Genomic DNA, 26,357 nt, shown 5'->3' with positions numbered 1-26,357 from the left:
GAAGTTTTCAGACACAGTTAACAATCCCTCCACACCACCCCACCACACACTCCTGGGGTCAGACACAGAATGAAGGTTACTCCACACTGTCCAATCATGGGAAACCAAGATTTGCCCAGGTTGACACTCTCTGCACCCAGCACATCCCACAAGGAAATGGCACCTACCAGGCTGCTGGGTGCAGTCTCTGCCGACATCCTCTCTCTCCTCGACCGTGTTTGCCCACTGTCCATGGAACCGATGGATACTTTCCATGGTCTTGGAATTTGCACTGGATGCAGTGGGGCAGAGAGGTAGTGTCACCTCCTGCTGGAAGCAGACAGTAGAGGCTGGGGGTGTCCAGGTTGCGGAGTCAGGGAGGATAGCGGTAGAGGTGGTAACAGTGCTGACAGGGGAAGCCAGGCTGGAGCAGGGAGTGGGGGAGGAACTGAGCACCATCAGTGCCTCCGCTGCCTCCTTATGTAGTTCCTCCTCAGAGAGAATGGAGGAGGAGGAAACTCTCCTTGGAGTGCAGGTGGTCAGGCGCCTTCGGCTGGGAATCTGTGGGACGAAGAAGTGTTACATAGGCAAGGAGAGTGAGGGTGGAGAGGGTAATGAGAGTCAGGAGAGGTGGAAGAGGGTGGAGGGGGAGAAGAGGGTTCAGGGGAGAGTAAAGGAAGGGAGGAGATGGGGAGACAGAGGGGGAAGAGAGGGGAAAGCGGAGTGGGGGGAAGGGAAAAGGGGGTGGATAGAGAGAGGGGATACAGGGTGGGTAAAGGGAGGGATTGAGAAGGAAAGAGGGTGGAGGAGAGAGGTGGTGTGGAATGGAGTGATTGGAGTAGCGCAAAGGGGAGAGAGGGGATGGAGAAGGGTTGGGGGGAAGGATTAGAAACATAGAAACATAGAAAATAGGTGCAGGAGTGGGCTATTTGGCCCTTTGAGCCTGCACCGCCATTTATTATGATCATGGCTGATCATCCAACTCAGAACCCTGCACCAGCCTTCCCTCCATACCCGCTGATCCCCGTAGCCACAAGGGCCATATCTAACTCCCTCTTAAATACAGCCAATGAACCAGCCTCAACTGTTTCCCGTGGCAGAGAATTCCACAGATTCACCACTCTCTGTGTGAAGAAGTTTTTCCTAATCTCGGTCCTAAAAGGCTTCCCCTTTATCCTCAAACTGTGACTCTTCGTTCTGGACTTCCCCAACATCGGGAACAATCTTCCTGCATCTAGCCTGTCCAATCCCTTTAGGATTTTATACGTTTCAATCAGATCCCCCCTCAATCTTCTAAATTCCAACGAGTACAAGCCCAGTTCATCCAGTCTTTCTTCATATGAAAGTCCTGCCATCCCAGGAATCAATCTGGTGAACCTTCTTTGTACTCCCTCTATGGCAAGGATGTCTTTCCTCAGATTAGGGGACCAAAACTGCACACAATACTCCAGGTGTGGTCTCACCAAGGCCTTGTACAACTGCAGTAGTACCTCCCTGCTCCTGTACTCGAATCCTCTCACTATAAATGCCAGCATACCATTCGCCTTTTTCACCGCCTGCTGTACCTGCATGCCCACTTTCAATGACTGGTGTATAATGACACCCAGGTCTCGTTGCACCTCCCCTTTTCCTAATCGCCACCATTCAGATAATAATCTGTTCTCCTATTTTTGCCACCAAAGTGGATAACTTCACATTTATCCACATTAAATTGCATCTGCCATGAATTTGCCCACTCACCCAACCTATCCAAGTCACCCTGCATCCTCTTAGCATCCTCCTCTCAGCTAACACTGCTGCCCAGCTTCGTGTCATCCGCAAACTTGGAGATGCTGCATTTAATTCCCTCATCCAAGTCATTAATATATATTGTAAACAACTGGGGTCCCAGCACTGAGCCTTGCAGTACCCCACTAGTCACTGCCTGCCATTCTGAAAAGGTCCCGTTTATTCCCACTCTTTGCTTCCTGTCTGCTAACCAATTCTCTATCCACATCAATACCTTACCCCCAATACCGTGTGCTTTAAGTTTGCACACTAATCTCCTGTGTGGGACCTTGTCAAAAGCCTTTTGAAAATCCAAATATACCACATCCACTGGTTCTCCATTATCCACTCTACTAGTTACATCCTCAAAAAATTCTATGAGATTCGTCAGACATGATTTTCCTTTCACAAATCCATGCTGACTTTGTCCGATGATTTCACCGCTTTCCAAATGTGCTGTTATCACATCTTTGATAACTGACTCCAGCAGTTTCCCCACCACCGACGTTAGGCTAACCGGTCTATAATTCCCCGGTTTCTCTCTCCCTCCTTTTTTAAAAAGTGGGGTTACATTAGCCACCCTCCAATCCTCAGGAACTTGTCCAGAATCTAACGAGTTTTGAAAAATTATCACTAATGCATCCACTATTTCTTGGGCTACTTCCTTAAGCACTCTGGGATGCAGACCATCTGGCCCTGGGGATTTATCTGCCTTTAATCCCTTCAATTTACCCAACACCACTTCCCTACTAACATGTATTTCGCTCAGTTCCTCCATCTCACTGGACCCTCTGTCCCCTACTATTTCTGGAAGATTATTTATGTCCTCCTTAGTGAAGACAGAACCAAAGTAATTATTCAATTGGTCTGCCATGTCCTTGCTCCCCATAATCAATTCACCTGTTTCTGTCTGTAGGGGACCTACATTTGTCTTTACCAGTCTTTTCCTTTTTACATATCTATAAAAGCTTTTACAGTCAGTTTTTATGTTCCCTGCCAGTTTTCTCTCATAATCTTTTTTCCCCTTCCTAATTAAGCCCTTTGCCCTCCTCTGCTGAACTCTGAATTTCTCCCAGTCCTCAGGTGAGCCACTTTTTCTGGCTAATTTGTATGCTTCTTCTTTGGAATTGATACTATCCCTAATTTCTCTTGTCAGCCACGGGTGCACTACCTTCCCTGATTTATTCTTTTGCCAAACTGGGATGAACAATTGTTGTAGTTCATCCATGCAATCCTTAAATGCTTGCCATTGCATATCCACCGTCAATCCTTTAAGTGTCATTTGCCAGTCTCATACCTTCAAAGTTACCCCTCTTTAAGTTCAGAACCTTTGTTTCTGAATTAACTATGTCACTCTCCATCTTAATGAAGAATTCCACCATATTATGGTCACTCTTACCCAAGGGGCCTCTCACGACAAGATTGCTAATTAACCCTTCCTCATTGCTCAAAACCCAGTCTAGAATAGCCTGCTCTCTAGTTGGTTCCTCGACATGTTGGTTCAAAAAACCATCCCGCATACATTAGAGAGAGAAAGAAAGGGAGATGGGGAGAGGGGGAGAGAGAAAAATCGGAGGACAGAGACCGATAAGAACCAGACTCTGATACACAGCATGACGGTGACATCACTCACTGCCAGTAAGTGCGTGACATTACTCACAACCACTAACACCAAGCATTAACATTCAGCGAGATGTGGAACTGAGAACCCTCTGGCTCAGACACCGGAGCGGGTCACACTCTGCTGTAAGGTTATTCATTATACACAAATAGACAGCACGGGAAAGAGAACCTGCTGGCCCTGAAGAAGGTAAGAAAACAATCCTGGGAATGACAGGCTTGATGAGCATGTCTCTGGACCTGAACTTGATGGAGTTTAGAAGGATGAGCATGGGGGTGGGGGGAGGAATCTTATTGAAACCTTTCAGATACTGAAGGGCTTAGATGGAGTGGATGTGCAGATGTTTCCATCAAAAGGAAAGTATGGGACCAGAGAGCACAGCCTCAGAATGTCCCTTTAGAACAGAGATTAGGAGGTAGAAGGTGGTGAATCTGTGAAACTCATTGCCACTGATAGCTGTAGAGACCAAGTCACTGGGTGTATTTAAGGCAGAGATTGATATGCTCATAATCAGTGAGGCGGTTAAGGTTATGGGGAGAAAATAGAAGAATGGGGTGGAAAAGAAATCATAATTGAAAGGGGGAACAGATGGGCCAAATTGCCTAATTCTGTTCCTATACGTTATGGTCTAAGTGGCCCTTTGGTCCACGCTGTGCAAACTGAACTAAATCTCTTCTGCCTACACATGTTCCATATCCTTTCACTCCCCGTATTTTCAAAGTTCACGATCATTTAATAGCATTTCCTGTACAAAATTATAAAGGAGAACAAAATAATTGTTACACCAAATGTGATGCAGCACAAAAATTACACACTAGATAAAGAACATAATGATAATGAAAAAACACGATAAATATAAATACATAAGATAGCTTCTACACTGATTGATTGTATGTCCATAAAGCGACACTAAGTACAGTACAGGAGTGTCTGTACATAGGTGACTGAGAGGAAGTAATAAAGTAGTGGTGGTTGGGGGTATAAAGGGGTGGGTTAGCGGGTGGAGGCTCTAAGGTTGATCAGCCTTACAGCTTGTAGGAAGCAGTCTGGTGATCCTAGCCTAGATGCTATGTAGCCTCCTCCTTTATGGGAGTGGGACAAAGAGTCCATGTGCAGGCCAGGTGGGATCCTTCATGATGTTACTGGTATTTGTTTCAATAACAAATAATAAGAGTCGGGGAAGTGGTCGCAGCAAAGTAGGAGGAACTACAATGCAGGGAGCTGTTGTGGTGGGAAGGGTAGAGGGAGAGGAAAGGAGGATGGGAGCCAGGTGGGACACAGGATGCAGGGAGATAGAAGAGGAGTACACTCACCTGGTAAGCTGAGCGTGTCCTGCTGGGTGTCCAAACCACTTGGGTCTTGTCAGTGGCAGATAACAGGTCAGAGATGAAGCTGTCACTGGTCTCACAATCCTGGTCTGCAGGGCTTACATGGCAACTGGCGACTGGAGATGGCAACCTATGGCGAGGGGTGGGGGGGTGTTGGGAATGGAAGAAAATGGAGGGACAGGAGTCCAGAACAGATTACGCTTGAGAGAAGGGGACCACAAGGGCTAGGCTGATTTCAGAATGGGATGGGGCTAATGATCCTGCCTTCCAGGAGATGGGAAATCCAGCAGCAACTCCAGACCAGACATAACTGCTGAGAGAGCCTGAACAACAATCTGTCTCAGGATAGTGGGTACTGTGAGGCTGAAAGGGAAATGCAGATTCCGAGGGTGATAGGGAGAGCTCACCCCTCACCCGAACTCATAGGGAGAGCTCACCCCTCACCCCTCACCCGAACTCATAGGGAGAGCTCACCCCTCACCCCTCACCCGAACTCATAGGGAGAGCTCGCCCCTCACCCCTCACCCGAACTCATAGGGAGAGCTCGCCCCTCACCCCTCACCCGAACTCATAGGGAGAGCTCGCCCCTCACCCCTCACCCGAACTCATAGGGAGAGCTCACCCCTCACCCCTCACCCGAACTCATAGGGAGAGCTCACCCCTCACCCGAACTCATAGGGAGAGCTCACCCCTCACCCGAACTCATAGGGAGAGCTCGCCCCTCACCCCTCACCCGAACTCATAGGGAGAGCTCACCCCTCACCCGAACTCATAGGGAGAGCTCGCCCCTCACCCCTCACCCGAACTCATAGGGAGAGCTCACCCCTCACCCCTCACCCGAACTCATAGGGAGAGCTCGCCCCTCACCCCTCACCCGAACTCACAGGGAGAGCTCGCCCCTCACCCCTCACCCGAACTCATAGGGAGAGCTCACCCCTCACCCGAACTCACAGGGAGAGCTCGCCCCTCACCCCTCACCCGAACTCATAGGGAGAGCTCGCCCCTCACCCCTCACCCGAACTCATAGGGAGAGCTCGCCCCTCACCCCTCACCCGAACTCATAGGGAGAGCTCACCCCTCACCCGAACTCACAGGGAGAGCTCGCCCCTCACCCCTCACCCGAACTCATAGGGAGAGCTCACCCCTCACCCCTCACTCGAACACATAGGGAGAGCTCGCCCCTCACCCCTCACCTGAACTCCACACCCCCCAGCCCACCGACTGTGCAGACTTTTATGTCTGGTAGACGGGGCCTCCAGCATGGCACTCCCCCCTCACCATCCATCCCATATTACTCCCTCCTTACCGCGCCTACCATAGTGTTCCTCCCACACTGCCCCACGCACAGCACTCCCTCTTCACCATCCCTCACACGGCGCTCCCGCTCCACTGCCCCTCCCATGGCACTCCCTCCTTACTGCCCCTCCCATGGCACTCCCTCCTTACTGCCCCTCCAATGGCACTCCCTCCTTACTGCCCCTCCCATGGCACTCCCTCCTTACTGCCCCTCCAATGGCACTCCCCCCTTACTGCCCCTCCAATGGTACTCCCTCCTTACTGCCCCTCCAATGGCACTCCCCCCTTACTGCCCCTCCAATGGCACTCCCTCCTTACTGCCCCTCCAATGGTACTCCCTCCTTACTGCCCCTCCAATGGCACTCCCCCCTTACTGCCCCTCCAATGGCACTCCCTCCTTACTGCCCCTCCAATGGTACTCCCTCCTCACCGCCTCTTCTACAGCGTTCCCTCCCACTCCCACAATGATCCTTCCTCTCCGTCACTTCCGTGGCATTGTACACCCTCATATCCATCCCTGCAAATGCCAACATGCTCCCCAGGGACCACCTGACACATGCCACCGGACCCCCTGAAGACACCGACGTACTCCCTGGGTCTGATTGTAGATACTGTACTATGTGGGGACCAGGTTCCCATGTGGACTGTCCGTTCTCTCACTCACCCAGGATCGTCTGCAGCTGGAGTGCACTGCACTGCGGGAAGATGACACAGCAAGGCACACTCCCCAGGACCCATGTAAATACTGATGCACTTCCCATACCCCCTGTGAATACTATCATGATCCCCGAGGTCCTCCGTAAATACAGACACATTCCCTGGGGCCCCAGTGAATACTGACACACTCCCCGGGACCCCCAGTGAATACTGACACACTCCCCAAGACCCCCAGTGAATACTGACACACTCCCCGGGACCCCCTGTAAATACCGACACTCCCCAGGACCCCCAGTGAATACTGACACACTCCCCGGGACCCCCAGTGAATACTGACACACTCCCCAGGACCCCCAGTGAATACTGACACACTCCCCAAGACCCCCAGTGAATACTGACACACTCCCCGGGACCCCCTGTAAATACCGACACTCCCCAGGACCCCCTGTAAATACAGACACACTCCCCGGGATCCCATGTAAATACAGACACACTCCCCGGGACCCCCAGTGAATACTGACACACTCCCCGGGACCCCCAGTGAATACTGACACACTCCCCGGGACCCCCAGTGAATACTGACACGCTCCCCGGGATCCCCTGTAAATACCGACACACTCCCCGGGACCCCCTGTAAATACCGACACACTCCCCGGGATCCCCTGTAAATACTGACACACTCCCCGGGACCCCCTGTAAATACCGACACACTCCCCGGGATCCCCTGTAAATACTGACACACTCCCCGGGACCCCCTGTAAATACAGACACACTCCCCGGGACCCCCTGTAAATACTGACACACTCCACAGACCCCCTGTAAATACCAACACACTCCCTGGGACCTCCTGTAAATACCGACACACTCCCCAGGACCCCTGTGAATACTGACACACTCCCCAGAACCCCCTGTAAATACTGGCATTCTCCTGGTCAGCACACCACCCCCATGGATCTACTGTCAAGGACACTCACCTGACTTGGTCGGGGAAATGTACTGAGGTGAGGTGTGGGCTGTGGTACCAGTGGGCTAAGGCTGGTTGCATCTGTGTGTGTCCCGTGCCCTGGGACAGAGTCGGATGCTGCATTAGCGTCTCCTGTTGCCCCGGCCTTGGCAATACCATGCTCTCAATTGCCAGCACCACATCCCCGTGGCATTGCTCTGAGGAAGGGGGATAATGCATAAACGATCCAGCGTACAGCTCAACCCTATGCTCTGTTTACCCAAACCCAGCTCAGGTGACTGGCGGGGGCCTGATCTCATCTCCAAACTGTCCAGAAAAGGTTTAGATCAGTGGCTCAGCGTGGAGTTTGCTTGTTCACCGTGACACCCTTGGCTCTGGTTCCCTCCCTTATCCCAACGACGTGCAGGTCAGTGGGTGAATCGGTCACTGTGATTGCCCCCAGAACCCCCTATAAATACTAACACACTTCCCAGGACCCCCTTAAATACTGACACATTTCCTGGGAGTCCTGTAAATACCAACGTGCTCCCCGAGACAGCCCTGTAAATACTGACATATTTACCAGGAACCCCTGTAAATACCAACGTGCTCCCCGAGACAGCCCTGTAAATACTGACATATTTACCAGGAACCCCTGTAAATACCAACGTGCTCCCCGGGACAGCCCTGTAAATACTGACACATTTCCAGGAACCCCTGTAAATACCAACGTGCTCCCCGAGACAGCCCTGTAAATACTGACATATTTGCCAGGAACCCCTGTAAATACCAACGTGCTCCCCGAGACAGCCCTGTAAATACTGACATATTTGCGAGGAACCCCTGTAAATACCAACGTGCTCCCCGAGACAGCCCTGTAAATACTGACATATTTGCCAGGAACCCCTGTAAATACCAACGTGCTCCCCGAGACAGCCCTGTAAATACTGACACATTTCCAGGAACCCCTGTAAATACCAACATGCTGCCCGGGACCCCTTTAAATACTAACACGGTCCTTGGGATCCTCTGTAATTACCAAAAGCTTTCCAGGGGATTCTGTAAGTACTGACATACTGCCCTGGGATCCTCTGTAAATACTGACACACTCGTCGAGACCTCCCTGCAAATACTGACTTGCTTCCCAGGACTCCCCTGAAAACACCGACATACTTCCCGGGACGCCCCTGTGTTGGACACCCCTTCCCGGGACCAACACATCCCCCACGACCACCTGCAAATTCTGACACATTCCCTGGGACCCCTGTAAATACCGACAGATTCCCTGAGACCACTGTAAATACTGACACATTCCTTGGGAACCCCTGGAAATGACAACACTCCCGGGACCCCCAGTAAATACCAACTTAGTCTCCAGGACCCCCGTAAGTGCCAACACATTCCCCATGACTCCCGGAAAAGTAAGGATAATTGCCTGGGGAACTGCTGTAAATAGAAACATAGAAAACCTACAGCACAATACAGGCCCTTTGGCCCACAAACCTGTGCCAAACATATCCTGACCTGAGAAATTACCTAGGGTTACCCATAGCCCTCTATTTTTCTGAGCTCCATGTACCTATCCAGGAGTCTGTTGAAAGACCCTATCATATCCGTCTCCATCACTGTCACCGGCAGCCCATTCCATGCACTCACCACTCTCTGCTTAAAAAACTTATCCCAATATCTCCTCTGTATCTATTTCCAAGCACCTTAAAACTATGCCCTCTTGTGCTAACCATTTCAGCCCTGGGAAAAAACCTCTTGACTATCCACATGATTAATGCCTCTCATCATCTTATACACCTCAATCAGGTCACCCCTCATCTTCCATCACTCCAAGGAAAAAAGGCCGAGTTCAGTCAATCTATTTTCATAAGGCATGCTCCCCAATCCAGGCAACATCCTTGTAAATTTCCTCTGCACCCTTTCTATGGTTTCCACATCCTTCCTATAGTGAGGGGACCAGAACTGAGCACAGTACTTCGAGTGGGGTCTGACCAGGGTCCTATATAGTTTCAATATTACCTCTTGGCTCTTAAATTCAATCCCACGATTGATGAAGGCCAATGCACTGTATGCTTTCTTAACCATAGAGTCAACCTGCGCAGCAGCCTTGAGAGTCCTATGGACTCAGACCCCAAGATCCCACTGATCCTCCACATTGCCAAGATTAATATTGTATTCTGTCATCATATTTGACCTACCAGATGAACCACCTCACTCTTATTTGGGTTGAACTCCATCTGCCACTTCTCAATCCATTTTTGCATCCTATCAATGTCCCGCTGTAACCTCTGACAGCCCTCCACATAATCCACAGCACCCCCAACCTTTGTGTCATCAGCAAATTTACTAACCCATTCTTCATCCAGGAAGATAAAAATCACGAAGAGTAGGGGTCCCAGAACAGATCCCTGAGGCACACCACTGGTGACCGACCTCCATGCAGAATATGATCCATCTACAACCACTCTTTGCCTTTTGTGGGCAAGCCAGTTCTGGATTCACAAAGCAATTTCCCCTTGGATCCCATGCCTCCTTACTTTCTCAATAGCCTTACATGAGGTACCTTGTCAACTGCCTTGCTAAAATCCATATACTCTACATCTACTGCTCTACCATCACCAATGTGTTTAGTCACATCCTCAAGAATTTCAATCAGGCTCATAAGGCATGATCTGCCTTTCACAAAGCCATGCTGACTATTCCTAATCATATTAATGCCTCTCAGGATCTTCTTCGTCAACTTACCAACCACTGAAGTAAGACTCACTGGTCTATAATTTCCTGGGCTATCTCTACTCCCTTTCTTGAATAATGGAACAACATCCGCAACCCTCTAATCCTCTGGAACATCTCCCGTCCCCATTGATGATGCAAAGATCATCACCAGAGGCTCAGTAATCTCCTCCCTCGCCTCCCAGAGTAGCCTGGGTCCGCAATGTTTCTGATCACGTCCACGATATATTGAAGTGGGAAGGAGAACAGCCAGAGGTCATGGTACATACTGGTACCAACGACATAGGGAGGAAAAAGGAGGAGGTCCTGAAAGCAGACTTCAGGGAGTTAGGAAGGAAGTTGACTAGCAAGACCTCAAAGGTAGTAATCTCGGGATTCCTGCCTGTGTCACGTGACAGTGAGTATGGGAATAGAATGAGGTGGAGGATAAATGCGTGCCTGAGGGATTGGAGCAGGGGGCAGGGATTCAGATTTCTGGATCATTGGGACCTCTTCTGGGGCAGGTGTGACCTGTACAAAAAGAACGGGTTGCACTTGAATCTGAGGGGGTCCAATTTCCTGGCGGGGAGGTTTGCAAAGGCTATTAGGGAGAGTTTAAACTAGAATTGCTGGGGTGGGGATGGGAACCAAACTGAAGTGATGGAGGAAAGGGAGGTTGGCTCACAAATAGAGAAAGCTTGGAGACTGTGCGAAAGGGAGGATAGGCAGGTGATAGAGAAGGGATGCACTCAGACCGATGGTTTGAGATGTGTCTACTTTATTGCGACTATTATGAATAAGGCAGATGAGCTTAAAGCGTAGATCAGCACTTGGAGCTATGATGTTGTGGCCATTACAGAGTCTTGGATGGTGCAGGGGCAGGAATACCTACTTCAAGTGCCAGGCTTTAGATGTTTCAGAAAGGACAGGGAGGGAGGCAAAAGAGGTGGGGGCGTGGCACTGTTGATCAAATATAGTGTCACAGCTGCAGAAAAGGAGGAAGTCATGGAGGGGTTGTCTACGGAGTCTCTGTGGGTGGAAGTTAGGAATAGGAAGGGGTCAATTACTCTACTGGGTGTTTTTTATAGACCACCCAATAGTAACTGGAAAGGAGTAAAAATAACAGGGTTGTTGTGGTGGGAGATTTTAATTTCCCAAATATTAATTGGCATCTCCCTAGAGTGAGGGGTTTAGATGGGGTGGAGTTTGTTAGGTGTGTTCAGGAAGGTTTTTTGACACAATACGTAGATAAGCCTACAAGAGGAGAGACTGTATTTGATCTGGTATTGGGAAATGAACCTGGGCAGGTGTCAGGTCTCTCAGTAGGAGAGCATTTTGGAGAATAGTGATTGCAATTCTATCTCCTTTACCATAGCATTGGAGATGGATAGGAACAGACAAGTTAAGGAAACGTTTAATTGGAGTAAGGGGAAATATGAGGCTATCAGGCCGGAACTTGGGAGCATAAATTGGAAACAGATGTTCTCAGGGAAACGTACAGAAGAAATGTGGCAAATGTTCAGGGGATATTTGCATGGGGTTCTGCGCAGATACGTTCCAATGAGACAGGGAAAGGATGGTAGGGTACAGGAACCATGGTGTACAAAGGCTGTTGTAAATCGAGTCAAGAAGAAAAGAAGAGCTTACGAAACATTCAAAAAACTAGGTAATGTTAGAGATTAGTATAAGACTAACAGGAAGGAGTTTAGGAGAATGAAATTAGGAGAGCCAGAAGGGGCCATGAGAAGCCCTTGGCGGACAGGATTAAGGGAAACCCCAAGGCAGTTTACAAGTATGTGAGGAGCAAGAGCATAAGACATGAGAGAATAGGACCAATCAAGTGTGACAGTGGAAAAGTATGTCTGGAACCGGAGGAGATGGCAGAGGTACTTAATGAATACTTTGCTTTAGTATTCACGAAGAAAAGGATCTTGGCGATTGTAGGGATGACTTGCAGCAGACTGAAAAGCTTGAGCATGTAGATACTAAGGAAGAGGATGTACTGGAGCTTTTGGAAAGCATCAAGTTGGATAAGTCACCAGGTCCAGGCGGGATGTAACCCAGGCTACGGTGGGAAGCGAGGGAGGAGATTGCTGAGCCTCTGGCTGAGTCCTCATTGCTGAGCCTTTGCATCATAAATGAGGACGGGAGAGGTTCCGGACAATTGGAGGGTTGCAGATCTTGTTCCGTAAACAAAGATAGGGAATAGAGATAGCCCAGAAAATTATAGATCGGTGAGTCTTACTTCAGTGGTTGGTAAGTTGATGGAGAAGATCCTGAGAGGCAGGATTTATGAACTTTTGAAAGGCTTAATATGATTAGGAATAGTCAGCATGGCTTTGTCAAAGGCAGGTCGTGCCTTACAAGCCTGATTGAATTTTTTGAGGATGTGACTAAACATATTGATGAAGGTAGAGCTATAGATATAGTGTGTATGGATTTTAGCAAGGCACTTGATAAGGTACCCCATGCAAGACTTATTGAGAAAGTAAGGAGGCAGGGATCCAGAACTGGCTTGCCCACAGAAGGCAAAGAGTGGTTGTAGATGGGTCATATTCTGCATGGAGATTGGTGACCAGTAGTGTGCCTCAGGGATCTGTTCTGGGATCCCTACTCTTCATGATTTTTATAAATGACCTGGATGAGGAAGTGGAGGGATGGGTTAGTAAATTTGCTGATGACACAAAGGTTGGGGGAGTTGTGGATAGTGTGGATGGCTGTCAGAGGTTACAGCGGGACATTGATAAGATGCAAAACTGGGCTGAGGAGTGGTAGATGGAGGTCAACCCAGATAAGTGTGAAGTGGTTCATTTTGGTAGGCCAAATATAATGGCAGAATATAGCACTAATGACTAGACTTTTGGCAGTCTGGAGGATCAGGGGTCTTAGGGTCCGAGTCCAAAGGACACTCAAGGCTGATACGCAGGTTGACTCTGTGGTTAAGAAGGCATACGCTGCATTGGCCTTCATCAATCGTGGGATTGAGTTTAAGAGCCGAGAGGTAATGTTGCAGCAATACAGGATCCTGGTCAGACCCCACTTGGAGTACTGTGCTCAGTTCTATTCACCTCACTACAGGAAGGATGTGGAAACCATAGAAAGGGTGCAGAGGAGACTTACAAGGATATTGTCTGGATTGTGCAGCATGCCTTATTAAAATAGGTTGAGTGAACTCGGCCTTTTCTCCTTGGAGCGACCGAGGATGAGACGTGATCTGATAGAGGTGTACAAGAGAGGCATTGATCATGTGGATAGTCAGAGGCTTTTTCCCAGGACTGAAATGGTTAGCACAAGAGGGCATAGTTTTAAGGTGCTTGGAGGTAGGAACAGAGGAGATGTCAGTGGTAAGTTTATTACACAGAGTCATAAGTGTGTGGAATGGGCTGCTGGCAGTGACGGAGGAAACGGAATCGATAGGGTCTTTTAAGAGTCTCCTGGAGCTTAGAAAAATAGAGGGCTATGGGTAAGCCTAGATAGTTCTAAAGTAAGGACATGTAAAAAAGGAGGGAGAGAGAAACCGGGGAATTATAGGCCGGTTAGCCTAACGTCGGTGGTGGGGAAACTGCTGGAGTCAGTTATCAAGGATGTGATAACAGCACATTTGGAAAGCGGTGAAATGATCGGACAAAGTCAGCATGGATTTGTGAAAGGAAAATCATGTCTGACGAATCTCATAGAATTTTTTGAGGATGTAACTAGTAGAGTGGATAGGGGAGAACCAGTGGATGTGGTATATTTGGATTTTCAAAAGGCTTTTGACAAGGTCCCACATAGGAGATTAGTGTGCAAACTTAAAGCACACGGTATTGGGGGTAAGGTATTGGTGTGGGTGGAGAATTGGTTAGCAGACAGGAAGCAAAGAGTGGGAATAAACGGGACCTTTTCAGAATGGCAGGCGGTGACTAATGGGGTACCGCAAGGCTCAGTGCTGGGACCCCAGTTGTTTACAATATATATTAATGACTTGGATGAGGGAATTAAATGCAGCATCTCCAAGTTTGCGGATGACACGAAGCTGGGTGGCAGTGTTAGCAGTGAGGAGGATGCTAAGAGGATGCAGGGTGACTTGGATAGGTTGGGTGAGTGGGCAAACTCATGGCAGATGCAATTTAATGTGGATAAATGTGAAGTTATCCACTTTGGTGGCAAAAATAGGAAAACAGATTATTATCTGAATGGTGGCCGATTAGGAAAAGGGGAGGTGCAACGAGACCTGGGTGTCATTATACACCAGTCATTGAAAGTGGGCATGCAGGTACAGCAGGCGGTGAAAAAGGCGAACGGTATGCTGGCATTTATAGCGAGAGGATTCGAGTACAGGAGCAGGGAGGTACTACTGCAGTTGTACAAGGCCTTGGTGAGACCACACCTGGAGTATTGTGTGCAGTTTTGGTCCCCTAATCTGAGGAAAGACATCTTTGCCATAGAGGGAGTACAAAGAAGGTTCACCAGATTGATTCCTGGGATGGCAGGTCTTTCATATGAAGAAAGACTGGATGAACTGGGCTTGTACTCGTTGGAATTTAGAAGATTGAGGGGGGATCTGATTGAAACGTATAAGATCCTAAAGGGATTGGACAGGCTAGATGCAGGAAGATTGTTCCCGATGTTGGGGAGGTCTAGAACGAGGGGTCACAGTTTGAGGATAGAGGGGAAGCCTTTTAGGACCGAGGTTAGGAAAAACTTCTTCACACAGAGAGTGGTGAATCTGTGGAATTCTCTGCCACAGCAAACTGTTGAGGCCAGTTCATTAGCTATGTTTAAAAGGAAGTTAGATATGGCCCTTGTGGCTACAGGGGTCAGGGGGTATGGAGGGAAGGCTGGGTTCTGAGTTGGATGATCAGCCATGATCATAATAAATGGCGGTGCAGGCTCGAAGGGCCGAATGGCCTACTCCTGCACCTATTTTCTATGTTTCTATGTTTGGCACAGCTTTGTGGGCCCAAGGGCCTGTATTGTGCTGTAAGTTTTCTATATTTCTATGTTTTTAACTGCCCAGGGACCTACTGTAAATACTTACATATTCCCTGGGAAGCCATTTAAATACCGACATGCTCCCCAGGACTCCCTTTAAATATCGACCGCTACTCAGGGACTCCCTTCAAATACCGACACACTACCTGGGACCATCTGCAAATGCTGACACATTCCCCAGGACACCCTGTAAACACTGCCACACTCCCTGTAAATACCAACAGAATCCCTGGGACCTCCTGTAAATACCAATGCACTTCTTGGGACCGACCCATTGTTAATGTCATGTGGGGGCTATGTTCCCACAGGTTCTCCATTCTCTCACTCACCCAGGACTGTCTGCAGCTGGAGAGGGCTGTACTGCGGGAAGACTTGACACAGCAAAGCATGGTGGCTCTGGTATCTGTGGATAAGGGCCGGTGGGGTGACACAGTGGATCATTCGTCCTCCTCCCTCCGCACAGGGAGTGTATGTTACCCAGGCTGGTGGGAAGGTGCCAGAGGGCTGATGCTGGACCCTGCATTGAGAGTGCGCCTCCTTCTGGGATAAGAACAGTGTGTAGTGATTAGAGCCAAGCACACACATAAAGGTTCTCTCAGAGGAGACAGGAAGGTTACGAGAGACAAATGCTGTAGATTGGATAGTCTACCTTTTATTCCCAGGGGATATGTCAAAACCTTGAGGACATGCATTTAAGGTAAAAGGGAGAAAGTTTGAAGATGTGTGGGGCAGGGGCAGTTTTTTTTAACACAATGCACTGCTAGGGTGTTGGTGAAGGTAGATACAATGGAGTCTATGAGACTGTTAGACAGACATAGGAATGCACAGGGTTGAAGGGATATGGATCGTGTTCAAAGGTGAGGTGAGAGGATAGCCCTCAACATCAAGGCTGCATTTGATCAAGTAGGGCATCTAGGTGCCCTAGCTAAAATGGAGTCTATGGGAATTAGGGGAAAACCCTTCTGCTGGTTGGAATCATACATGACACAAAGGAAGATGGTTGTGGTGGTTGAATGTCAATCATTTCTTCCTCAGGATATCACTGCAGGAGTTCCTCAGGGAAGTGTACTCAGACCAACCATCTTCAGCAGCTTCATCAATGATCTTCCTTCCGTCATAAGGTCAGAAGTGGGGATGTTCGCAGATGACTGCACAATGTTCTGTACCATTCATGACTCCTCAGATAGTGAATCAGTTCATACCCAAATGCAGCACGACCTGGACAATATCTAGGCTTGGGCTGACAAGTGGCAAGTAACATTCGAGCCACGCAAATGCCAGGCTCTAACCATCGTCCCTTGATATTCAGTACATCACTATCACTGAATCCCCTACTATCAACATCCTGGGGGTTACCATTGACAGGAAACTGAACTGACGTAGCCATATAAGCACTGTGGCTACCAGTGCAGGTCAAAGGCTAGGAATCCTGCGGCGTGTAACTCACCTCCTGTCTCCCCAAAGCCTGTCATCTACAAGGGTCAGGTCAGGAGTGTAATGGAATACTTGCCACTCGCGTAGACGAGTACAGGTCCATTACTGTTGCCCAGAAGAAACTACAGTCTAATCAAAGACAGGGAAAGCACCCCAGACAAGCCAGTTGTCTTTGTTTTGCCCTTTTTGTGGACTCTAAACTGATTCTTGCTCTTGGATAATCTAATCAGCAACTGAATGTAGACACAAGAAGCTTCAGGTAATGATCTGCTAAACCTGAGACCACTCTCAAAAACAAGTAGCCATTTGTTATGTAAAGGACGTGGACTCTGAACTGATTCTTGACTCTGGGACAATCTAATCAGAGCAATTCTTGGAGACCATTCTCAGAGGAGTCTTGCTATGTAAAATGCCAGACCTACCAAAGAAACTACCTGTAATCTCATTAGACTCTGACTGGGTTGCCTCATTTAACTGGTTTGGACCAGTCAGAGTTGACAGACACAAATACACAAGGCTGGGGTGGGCAGAACCATGAACCAATGGTTCAATTGATCAGCAACAGTTTCAGAGGAGACTCCAGGAGCTCCAAATACACAGGGGTGATAACTCTCCAGCAGCCAGAGACCAGCCATCACGGATAAGGAGGACCCCACAGACACGTGGAGATCGAGACCGCAAGGAATGCCTGGTCAGTGTAGACTCCTTTCCCAGGTAATAATTTTCTCTTCATTGACTGTTCATGGAGGGTCAGGGATTCCAGTAGGGAGTGCTCGGGTGAACCCATGTGCTTTTTAGTTGAAATAATAAATGTTACTTGCCGGTAGAGAGTCTCTGTGCCTCACTAATCATTATTACAAGGGGTAACAGAATTGGTGTCGCTGGGTGGGCTCAAGGATAAGTCTCTTTGTTGAGCGGGAGACTAGTGTCAGTCCACGTGGGTGAGGTACAGAGAGATCTGGGTCCAGGTAGATAGCAGTTACTAATCCAGGATGAAGAATTCAGGAAATTCTACAAGTCCACAGGACTTCGATTGTTTTGATTGGAGGGGATACCTCCAGAAATACGTGGTGGGGACCTGGCCACAATATGAGGAGTTTGTCGGTCACCCTGGACGTGAAGAGAAAACTGCTGGGGATGCCCAGTGGAAAATTGCAGAAAGTTTAAACAATTACAAAATCCAGTAGCAGTTGGTTGTTTAATTGAGGATTTGATAGAATTACAACAAAATGCTCAGGCAGAACGGCATACATTAGAATCGGAAAATGAATTTCGGCATAAAGCAGAAGCCGAGCAAGATATGTTACAACAGGAAATCCTAGATTATTGCCAAAAAGTTCGATGCCCAACAAGATAAGTCACAACTGAAAATTCTTGAATATCAGCATAAAGCAGAAGCCGAGCGAGATAGGTTAGAAGGAGAACACAAAAGGCTCCAAAAGGAGGTAGAAATCTTTAGAGAAAGGGTTACTGATTTACAGGGTCAGAGAGGTATGGGCTTGATGCATATGAACCAGGTTCAGTTGTAGTGTGATAAATTACTTAAAGAGAAAAGTAAACTAGAGGAAGCAGCCAAACTAGTGAAGGATGAAGTGGAAGGATTAACGAAACAGTACCGCGATTTAAGCCAGCTGGTGGCGCAGTGGCATCAGCGCCGGACTTTGGAGCGAAGGCACCCAAGTTCAAATCCGGCCAGCTCCCTTGCACACTTTCCATCCGCGCTGGGTTGAGCATCGAGCTAGCAACTCGGCCTCGTAAAAATAAGAAAGCGTGCTAAAAAAATGCTGTCATGACGGCGTCCCGATGACTCCACTCAGAGTTAAGGGCTTTCTTCTTTCTTCTTCTACAGTGATTTAAATGTGATTCAGAAATCACCACAGGAAAGGAATAGTAACACTGGTGATCATGCAAAGTGTTTAAAGCATATTCAAAAGCTGCAGGACCAACTTGCTGTACAGCAAGGAATAATATGTGTTTTTCAATCTGAAAAAGGGAAGGAAGGTGAATATGAAGATATTCATTGGCATAATTTAGCAGATGAAGCTACTAGATACAGTTACAATAATTATGAAACACCATCTCCCGAGGAACTCCCACCGTCACCCTACCAACGATAGCCAGTGCTACCGACTGCATGATTGGCACCCCTAGTTACTATCACGAGGGGGAGCAAATCAAAATCAGAATACAACATACCCCACACCATTAGGGGTACAACAGCCTAGATATATTGCTAAGGATATTGGGAAGTGTACTCGGAGACATCATTGACAGCTTTTCCAAGCAACTAGTCATCAGAGAATAATACAGGAATAGATGAATCTGAGGAAAGAAAACTGATTATAATATGTTTACACCCAAATATACACTCATCTTTGCCAGATATACAATGTCATGGTGGGGGAACAAGCGAGGAACTGAAAAAAGCAATAACGACTGTTATTGCAGTTGTTGCGTCACTGGCACCGAGACGGGACCCTCAGATCAGAAGAGAAGGAGGGAAAAGAGGAGAGCAGTAGTGATACGGGATTCGATAGTTAGGGGGACAGATAAGAGGTTCTGTGGAAGAGATCAAGAATCCCGGAAGGTCTGTTGCCTCCCTGGTGCCAGGGTCCGCGATATCTTGGATCGAGTTCTCAGTATTCTCAAGAGGGAGAGTGAGCAGCCGGATGTCGTGGTCCATGTAGGGACCAATGACGTGGGTAGGAAGAGTGAGGAGACCCTGAAAGGTGAGTTCAGGGAGAAAGGCGCCAAGTTAAAGGACAGGACCTCCAGGATAGCAATCTCAGGATTGCTATCAGTGCCACGTGCAGGCGGGTTTAGAAATAGTAAGATAGCGCAGATCAACACTTGGCTGAAGACATGGTGCAGGAGGGAGGGCTTCAGATTTATTGATCATTGGGCAGTTTTCCAGGGAAGATGGAACCTGTTCCGGCAGGATGGTTTACATCTGAACTGGAGGGGGACAAATATTCTTGCAGGTAGATTTGCTAGAAAGGTTCCAGTGGATTTAAACTAGATACAAGGGGGGAGGGGAACCACAGTGTACGAACAGATATAGGGGAGAAGGAAGAAAAAGGAGATAGTAAAGTTGTTTGCACCGTTAGTGATAAACAGAAAGTAAGAGGTGGAAAATTTCTTAAATGCATTTATTTTAATGCTAGGAGCATTGTAAGAAAGGTGGATGAGTTTAGAGCATGAATTGAAACCTGGAAATATGATGTTCTAGCTATTAGTGAAACATGGTTGCAGGAGGGGTGTGATTGGCAACTAAATATTTCTGGATTTTGTTGCTTCAAGTGTGATAGAATCGGAGGGACAAGAGGGAGAGGTGTTGCATTGCTTGTCAGAGAAAATATTACAGTGGTGCTCTGGCAGGATAGATTAGAGGGCTCGTCTAGGGAGGCTATTTGGGTGGAATTGAGGAATGGGAAAGGTGTAGTAACACTTATAGGTGTGTATTATAGACCACCAAATGGGGAGCGAGAACTGGAGGAGCAAATTTGGAAGGAGATAGCAGATATTTGTAGTAAGCACAAGGTTGTGATTGTGGGAGATTTTAATTTTCCACACATAGACTGGGAAGCCCATACTGTAAAAGGGCTGGATGGTTTGGAGTTTGTAAATGTGTGCAGGATAGCTTTTTGCAGCAATACATAGAAGTACCAACTAGAGAAGAGGCAGTGTTAGATCTCCTTTTAGGGAATGAGATAGGTCAGGTGACGGAGGTTTGTGTTGGGGAGCACTTCGGGTCCAGTGATCACAGTGCCATTACTTTCAATATAATTATGGAGAAGGATAGGTCTGGACCCAGGGTTGAGATTTTTGTTTGGAGAAAGGCTAACTTTGAGGAGATGTGAATGGATTTAGCAGGAATGGATTGGGACAATCTGTTTTATGGGAAGGATGTAATAGAAAAATGGAGATCATTTAAAGGTGAAATTTTGAGGGTACAGAATCTTGATGTTCCTGATAGGTTGAAAGGAAAGGTTAAAAGTTTGAGAGAGCCATGGTTTTCAAGGGATATTGGAAACTTGGTTCGGAAAAAGAGAGATATCTACAATAAATATAGGCAGCATGGAGTAAATGAGGTGCTCGAGGAATATAAAGAATGTAAAAAGAATCTTCAGAAAGAAATTAGAAAAGCCAAAAGAAGATACGAGTTTGCTTTGGCAAGTAAGGTGAAAATAAATCCAAAGGGTTTCTACAGTTATATTAATAGCAAAAGGATAGTGAGGGATAAAATTGGTCCCTTAGAGAATCAGAGTGGACAGCTATGTGTGGAGCCAAAAGAGATGGGGGAGATTTTAAACAATTTCTTTTCTTCGGTATTCACTAACGACAAGGATATTGAATTATGTAAGGTAAGGGAAACAGAGAGGGAAATTATGGAAACTATGATGATTAAAGAAGAGCAAGTACTAGCGCGTTTAAGGAATATAAAAGTGGATAAGTCTCCGGGTCCTGACAGGATATTCCCTAGGATCTTGAGGGAAGTTAGCATGGAAATAGCAGAGGCTCTGACAGAAATATTTCAAATGTCATTAGAAATGGGGATGGTGCTGGAGGATTGACGTATTGCTTATGTTGTTCCATTGTTTAATAAGGGTTCTAAGAGTAAACCTAGCAATTATCGGCCTGTGTGTTTGACGTTAGTGGTGGGTAATTGATGGAAAGTATTCTTAGAGATGGTATATATAATTATCTGGATAGACAGGGTCTGATCAGGAACAGTCAACATGGATTTGTGCGTAGAATGTCATGTTTGACAAATCTTATTGAATTTTTTGAAGAGGTTACTAGGAAAGTTGACGAGGGTAAAGCAGTGGATGTTATCTATATGGACTTCAGTAAGGCCTTTGACAAGGTTCCACACGGAAGGTTAGGTAGGAAAATTCAATCGTTAGGTATTAATATCAAAGCAGTAAAATGGATTCAGCGGTGGCTGGATGGGAGATGCCAGAGAGTAGTGGTGGATAACTGTTTGTCAGATTGGAGGCCGGTGACTAGTGGTGTGCCTCAGGGATCTGTACTGGCTCCAATGTTGTTTGTCATATACATTAATGATCTGGATGATGGGGTGGTAAATTGGATCAGTAAGTATGCAGATGATACTAAGATAGGTGGAGTTGTGGATAATGAAGTAGGTTTTCAAAGCTTGCAGAGAGATTTAGGCCAGTTAGAAGAGTGGGCTGAAAGATGGCAGATGGAGTTTAATGCTGATAAATGTGAGGTGCTACATTTTGGTAGGACTAATCAAAATAGGACATACAGGTAATGGTAGGGCATTGAAGAATGCAGTAGAACAGAGGAATCTAGGAATAATGGTGCATAATTCCCTAAAGGTGGAACCTTATGTGGATAGGGTGGTGAAGAAAGCTTTTGGTATGCTGGCCTTTATAAATCAGAGCATTACGTATAGGAGTTGGGATGTAATGTTGAAATTGTACAAGGCATTGGTGAGGCCAAATTTGGAGTACTGTGTACAGTTCTGGTCACCAGATTATAGGAAAAAATCGGTGATGAAACTCCCTATTCCCTGAGACCTGAAGGGGCTGCGATCATTTCTGGGGCTGGTAGGATACTGCAGAGTTCACATTGATGGATTTTCCACAAAAGCAGCTCCTTTAATGGAATTACTGAAACAGAGTGTGACGTGGGAATGGAAATCAGAACATACTCAGGCCATCACAGTTCTGAAGCAAGCATTGTTCACTGCGCCTGCATTAAAAACCCCACATCTGAATGAGCCATTCTCGTTGGAAGTGGCCACAACTGACACCACCCTCTCAGCAGTGCCGTTACAGGAGACGCATGGGAAGTTAAACCAGTGGCATATGCATCACACAAGTTCTCACCGGTAGAACAAGGGTACACTGTATGTGAAATACACTTGTTAGCAGTTTTCTGGGCGGTACTACATTTCGCCTACATAGTGGGACTTAATCTAATTACAATACTGACAGAACACACCACCATACAATTCTTCTTCTTCGGTTGTCCATCGAAATCTGATGACGACGTCCACTCCTTTAACGGTGAGATCTTTGATGACTATGCAGTCCTATCCTGGACCCACAAGCTCTATTGCAGGTGGGACATGTATATGTGGTAGTGGTAGTAGTGGTGGCAACTGTGGCTGCATTTCTCCTGGCTCTCTTTTGCTGTCTTCTGGTTGTTCTTTCCAACAGTCAGCAGCAACATCCTCCAGGTCCTCAGGTCTGATCTTGCACCTCTTTAAAGCATTCTTCATCTGATCCTGATAGCGCTTCTTCAGCCCTCCAGCTGAGCATGATGTAGCTGGCCGTATAACACTCTGTGGGGTAGCCGACATTGGGGTATCCTTATCACGTGCCCCGGCCACTGCAGCTGACGCTGGGTGATCATGGCCTCAATACTTTTGCAGTTGGTCTTTACAAGTATTTCAGAGTGAGGCACCCGCTCACGCCAGGTAATTTCCAGGATGCTCTGGAGGCAGCTTATGTGGAAGCGCTCCAAGGACTCGATGTGATGGCTGTAGGTTACCCAAGTTTCACAGCTATAAAGGAGGGTGGTGACACAGACCGCTTGGTATATGGCGACCTTTGTGGAGGGACGAAGGCTCCTGTTCTGAAAGACTCAACGCCAAAGTCTCCCAAAGGCAGCTGATGCCTGTTTAATGCGGCTCTGGATGTCGTTGTCAATGCTGATATCCTCGGAGAGAATGCTCCCCAGATATTTGAAAGATGGCACTACTGACAGCTTTTCATCACCAACAGTGAAGGCAGGTAGAGTGGGTGGGACACTGGTACTCCACTGGCAAACCACTTCTGTCTTGGTGGTATTGACAGTCAGCGCCATCCTGCTGTACGCTCTCACCACCACAGCAAGGACATTCTGAAGATCCTCTGGAGTATGGGCGACAAGAGCACAGTCGTCTGCATATTGCAGCTTCAGGACCCGTTCTCTATGGAGTTTGGTGGTTGTGTGGAGCCTCCTGATGTCAAAGAGGTTGCCATCTAATCTGACATCCACTGCCACACCGCTGCTGTCTTCAATCTCGTTGTGGAGAAGTTTGGTAACACACAAGAGGAAGATATTAAAGAGCACTGGCGCTAGCACACACCCCTGCCTCACCCCTGTGTGTACAAGGAAGGGCTCGGACTCTTGTCCTCCTGTGGTTACCTGAGTAGTCATCCCATCGTAGAACTGACAGAGGATGTTAACAAATTTATTGGGACAGCCAAACCCGAGAGGACATTCCATAAGAGCTCTCTTTGTACAGTGCTTTGAAGAGGTCGACAAGGGCCATAAACAGGTCCTGATGTTGCTCCCGGCACCTTTCCTGAAGCTGCCGGGCTGTGAAGATCATGTTGATCGTACTCCTGCTCTTCCTAAATCCACACTGCAATTCAGGCAGCATTGACTCGGTGATGTTGCTGATGAGTCTCTGAAGCATCACCTCAGCCAGGATCTCTCTAGCAACAGAAAGGGGTGATATGCCCCTACTTTTGCCGCAGATGGCCTTGTCACCCTTGTTCTTATAAATGACAATGATCTTTGCATTTCTCCATTGCTGTGGGATGTTCTCATCAGTCCAGGCCTTGGTGATGTACTGGTAGAGGGTGCACGTACACATGTACCCCCCGTTCTTCAGTAACTTAGCAGAGATATTGTCAGTGCCAGGGGACTTGTTGTTCTTACGGGAATGGACAGCTGATAGAACCTCTTGGAAGGTTGGTGGTAGACTGAGGTCGTGGATAGATTAGATTAGATTAGATTATGAGGACACGCAGTCCTTTTCTATTGTCATTTAGTAGTGCATGCATTAAGAAATGATACAATATTCCTCCAGTGTGATATCACAGAAACACAGGACAGGCCAAGACTGAAAAACTAACAAAAACCACATAATTATAACATATAGTTATAACAGTGCAACAATACCATAACTTGATGAAGAGCAGGCCATGGCGCAGTAAAAAAGTTCAAAGTCTCTCGAAAGTCCCACATCTCATGCAGACGGGAGAAGGAAGAAAACTCTTCCTGCCATGCCCAACCACAGTCCAATTCTGAGTTGTCCGAAAACTTCGAGCTCTGATCAGCCCTCCGTCACTGAGTACCGAGCACCATCTCTATCCGAACGCTTCAACCTCAGCCTCGGTCGCCAGCAGCAGGCAAAGCCGGGGATTTTGGGGGCCTTCCCTCCGGAGATTCTCGATTGCACAGTAGCAACGGCAGCAAACCAGGCATTTCAGAAATTTCTCCAGATGTTCCTCTGCTTCTCACGTCTGTCTTCATCAAATCAGAATTGTCCACGGCCCCTATTTAACAGATACGATATCATAGGTCAGGAGGAAGTTCAGGCAGTTCGCCCAGGATGGTGGGGTCTGCGTCAGAGCCCTGATTAAGAAGGGTGTTAAAATGCTCAGCCCACCTCAGCAGAATGGTCTTCTGATTCTTCAGAAGTGTTAGGCCATCTGCTGCTTTCAGGGGAGTAACACATCGATTTATTGGGCCGTATATGGTTTTGACAGCATTGTAAAAATTATGCATGTCATTATTATCGGTAAAGGACTGGATTTCATATGCCTTTTCAGTCCACCACTCATTTTGTATGGCCCGTATTGCCTTTTGCACTTTCCTCCCAGCTGCCTGATGCTGGTGGATGAAGGGTTGTCTAAAGTTGCCCGGTGTGCTTTGTGCATGTCCTTAAGCAAGTTGTGGATGGTGTCTGAGTTATCATCAAACCAGTCTTGGTGGTCCCTGCTCTTATGACTGATGGATTGGGCTGCTGCCTCATAGAGCTCAGAGCTGATATAGGTCCACTGTTGTTCCATGGCATTTTCTGAGCTCAAAGTACCAGTTCCCTTAGTTTCTCAGCTAGGATGCGTCGAAACTCACTTCTTGTTTCTGTGTTTCTCAGGCGGTTGCAATCTAGCCACTTTTTATTGGGTTTTTGCAGCCGCGGAGGCGGGGGGGGGACGCACTTTCATATGGAGCTTGGCCACAATCATACGGTGGTCAGTCCAGCACTCAGCACCTCTCATGGCACGGGTGATGAGAACATCCTTGATGTCACTCCGTCTCACAATGAAGTCGATCATGTGCCAATGTTTAAAGCGAGGGTGCATCTACAAGGTCTTAATATTTTGCCTTCTGCTGGAAGATGGCGTTGGTTATGGTAAGGTTATGCTCAGAGCAAAGAGTAAATAGCCTCATGCCATTTGCATTCACCTTGCCAATACCATGCCTACCTAGCACTCCACTCCATATCCTGTTGTTCTGTCCCACCCTAGTGTTGAAGCCCCCAAGCAAAAGGATCTTATCATTCTTAGGGATCCGGCAAAGAGCTTCATCCAATGTCTGATAAAAGCATTCCTTGGCCTCGTTCTCAGATGGCAAAGTTGGTGCATAGGCACTGAGAAGCATGGCATAACGTTTCTTTGCCAGGGGGATACGGAGGGTCATTAGTCTTTCACTAATGCCAGCAGGTGTTTCTGTGAGACTTGGTAGAAAGGTGTTCTTGATGGCCAATCCTACTCCGTGGAAATGTTGTCCACCTGGGGGGAAAACCTTTCCAGAAGAAGGTGTAACCCATCCCTTCCTCTGTTAAAGAGCCTTCATCCAGGAGCCTGGGCAGCAATGTCGATGTTGT

The 26,357-nt window shown here is 47.6% G+C and overlaps 1 long non-coding RNA gene across 1 annotated transcript in view; it reads right to left on the bottom strand.

Moving 5' to 3' along the window:
- Positions 1-4,786: 4,786 nt before the first annotated feature.
- The window catches only part of LOC134341212 (uncharacterized), a 131,612-nt gene continuing 110,041 nt past the window's right edge, over positions 4,787-26,357 (bottom strand). Inside the window, exon 4 of the long non-coding RNA XR_010016732.1 lies at positions 4,787-4,825. This is a non-coding gene — a long non-coding RNA (uncharacterized LOC134341212). The remainder of the gene's footprint in view (positions 4,826-26,357) is intronic.

This window comes from Mobula hypostoma (genome assembly GCF_963921235.1).
Source record: "Mobula hypostoma chromosome 8 unlocalized genomic scaffold, sMobHyp1.1 SUPER_8_unloc_5, whole genome shotgun sequence".
Lineage (NCBI taxonomy): Eukaryota > Metazoa > Chordata > Chondrichthyes > Myliobatiformes > Myliobatidae > Mobula > Mobula hypostoma.
This window is presented reverse-complemented; position numbering and strand designations above follow the sequence as displayed.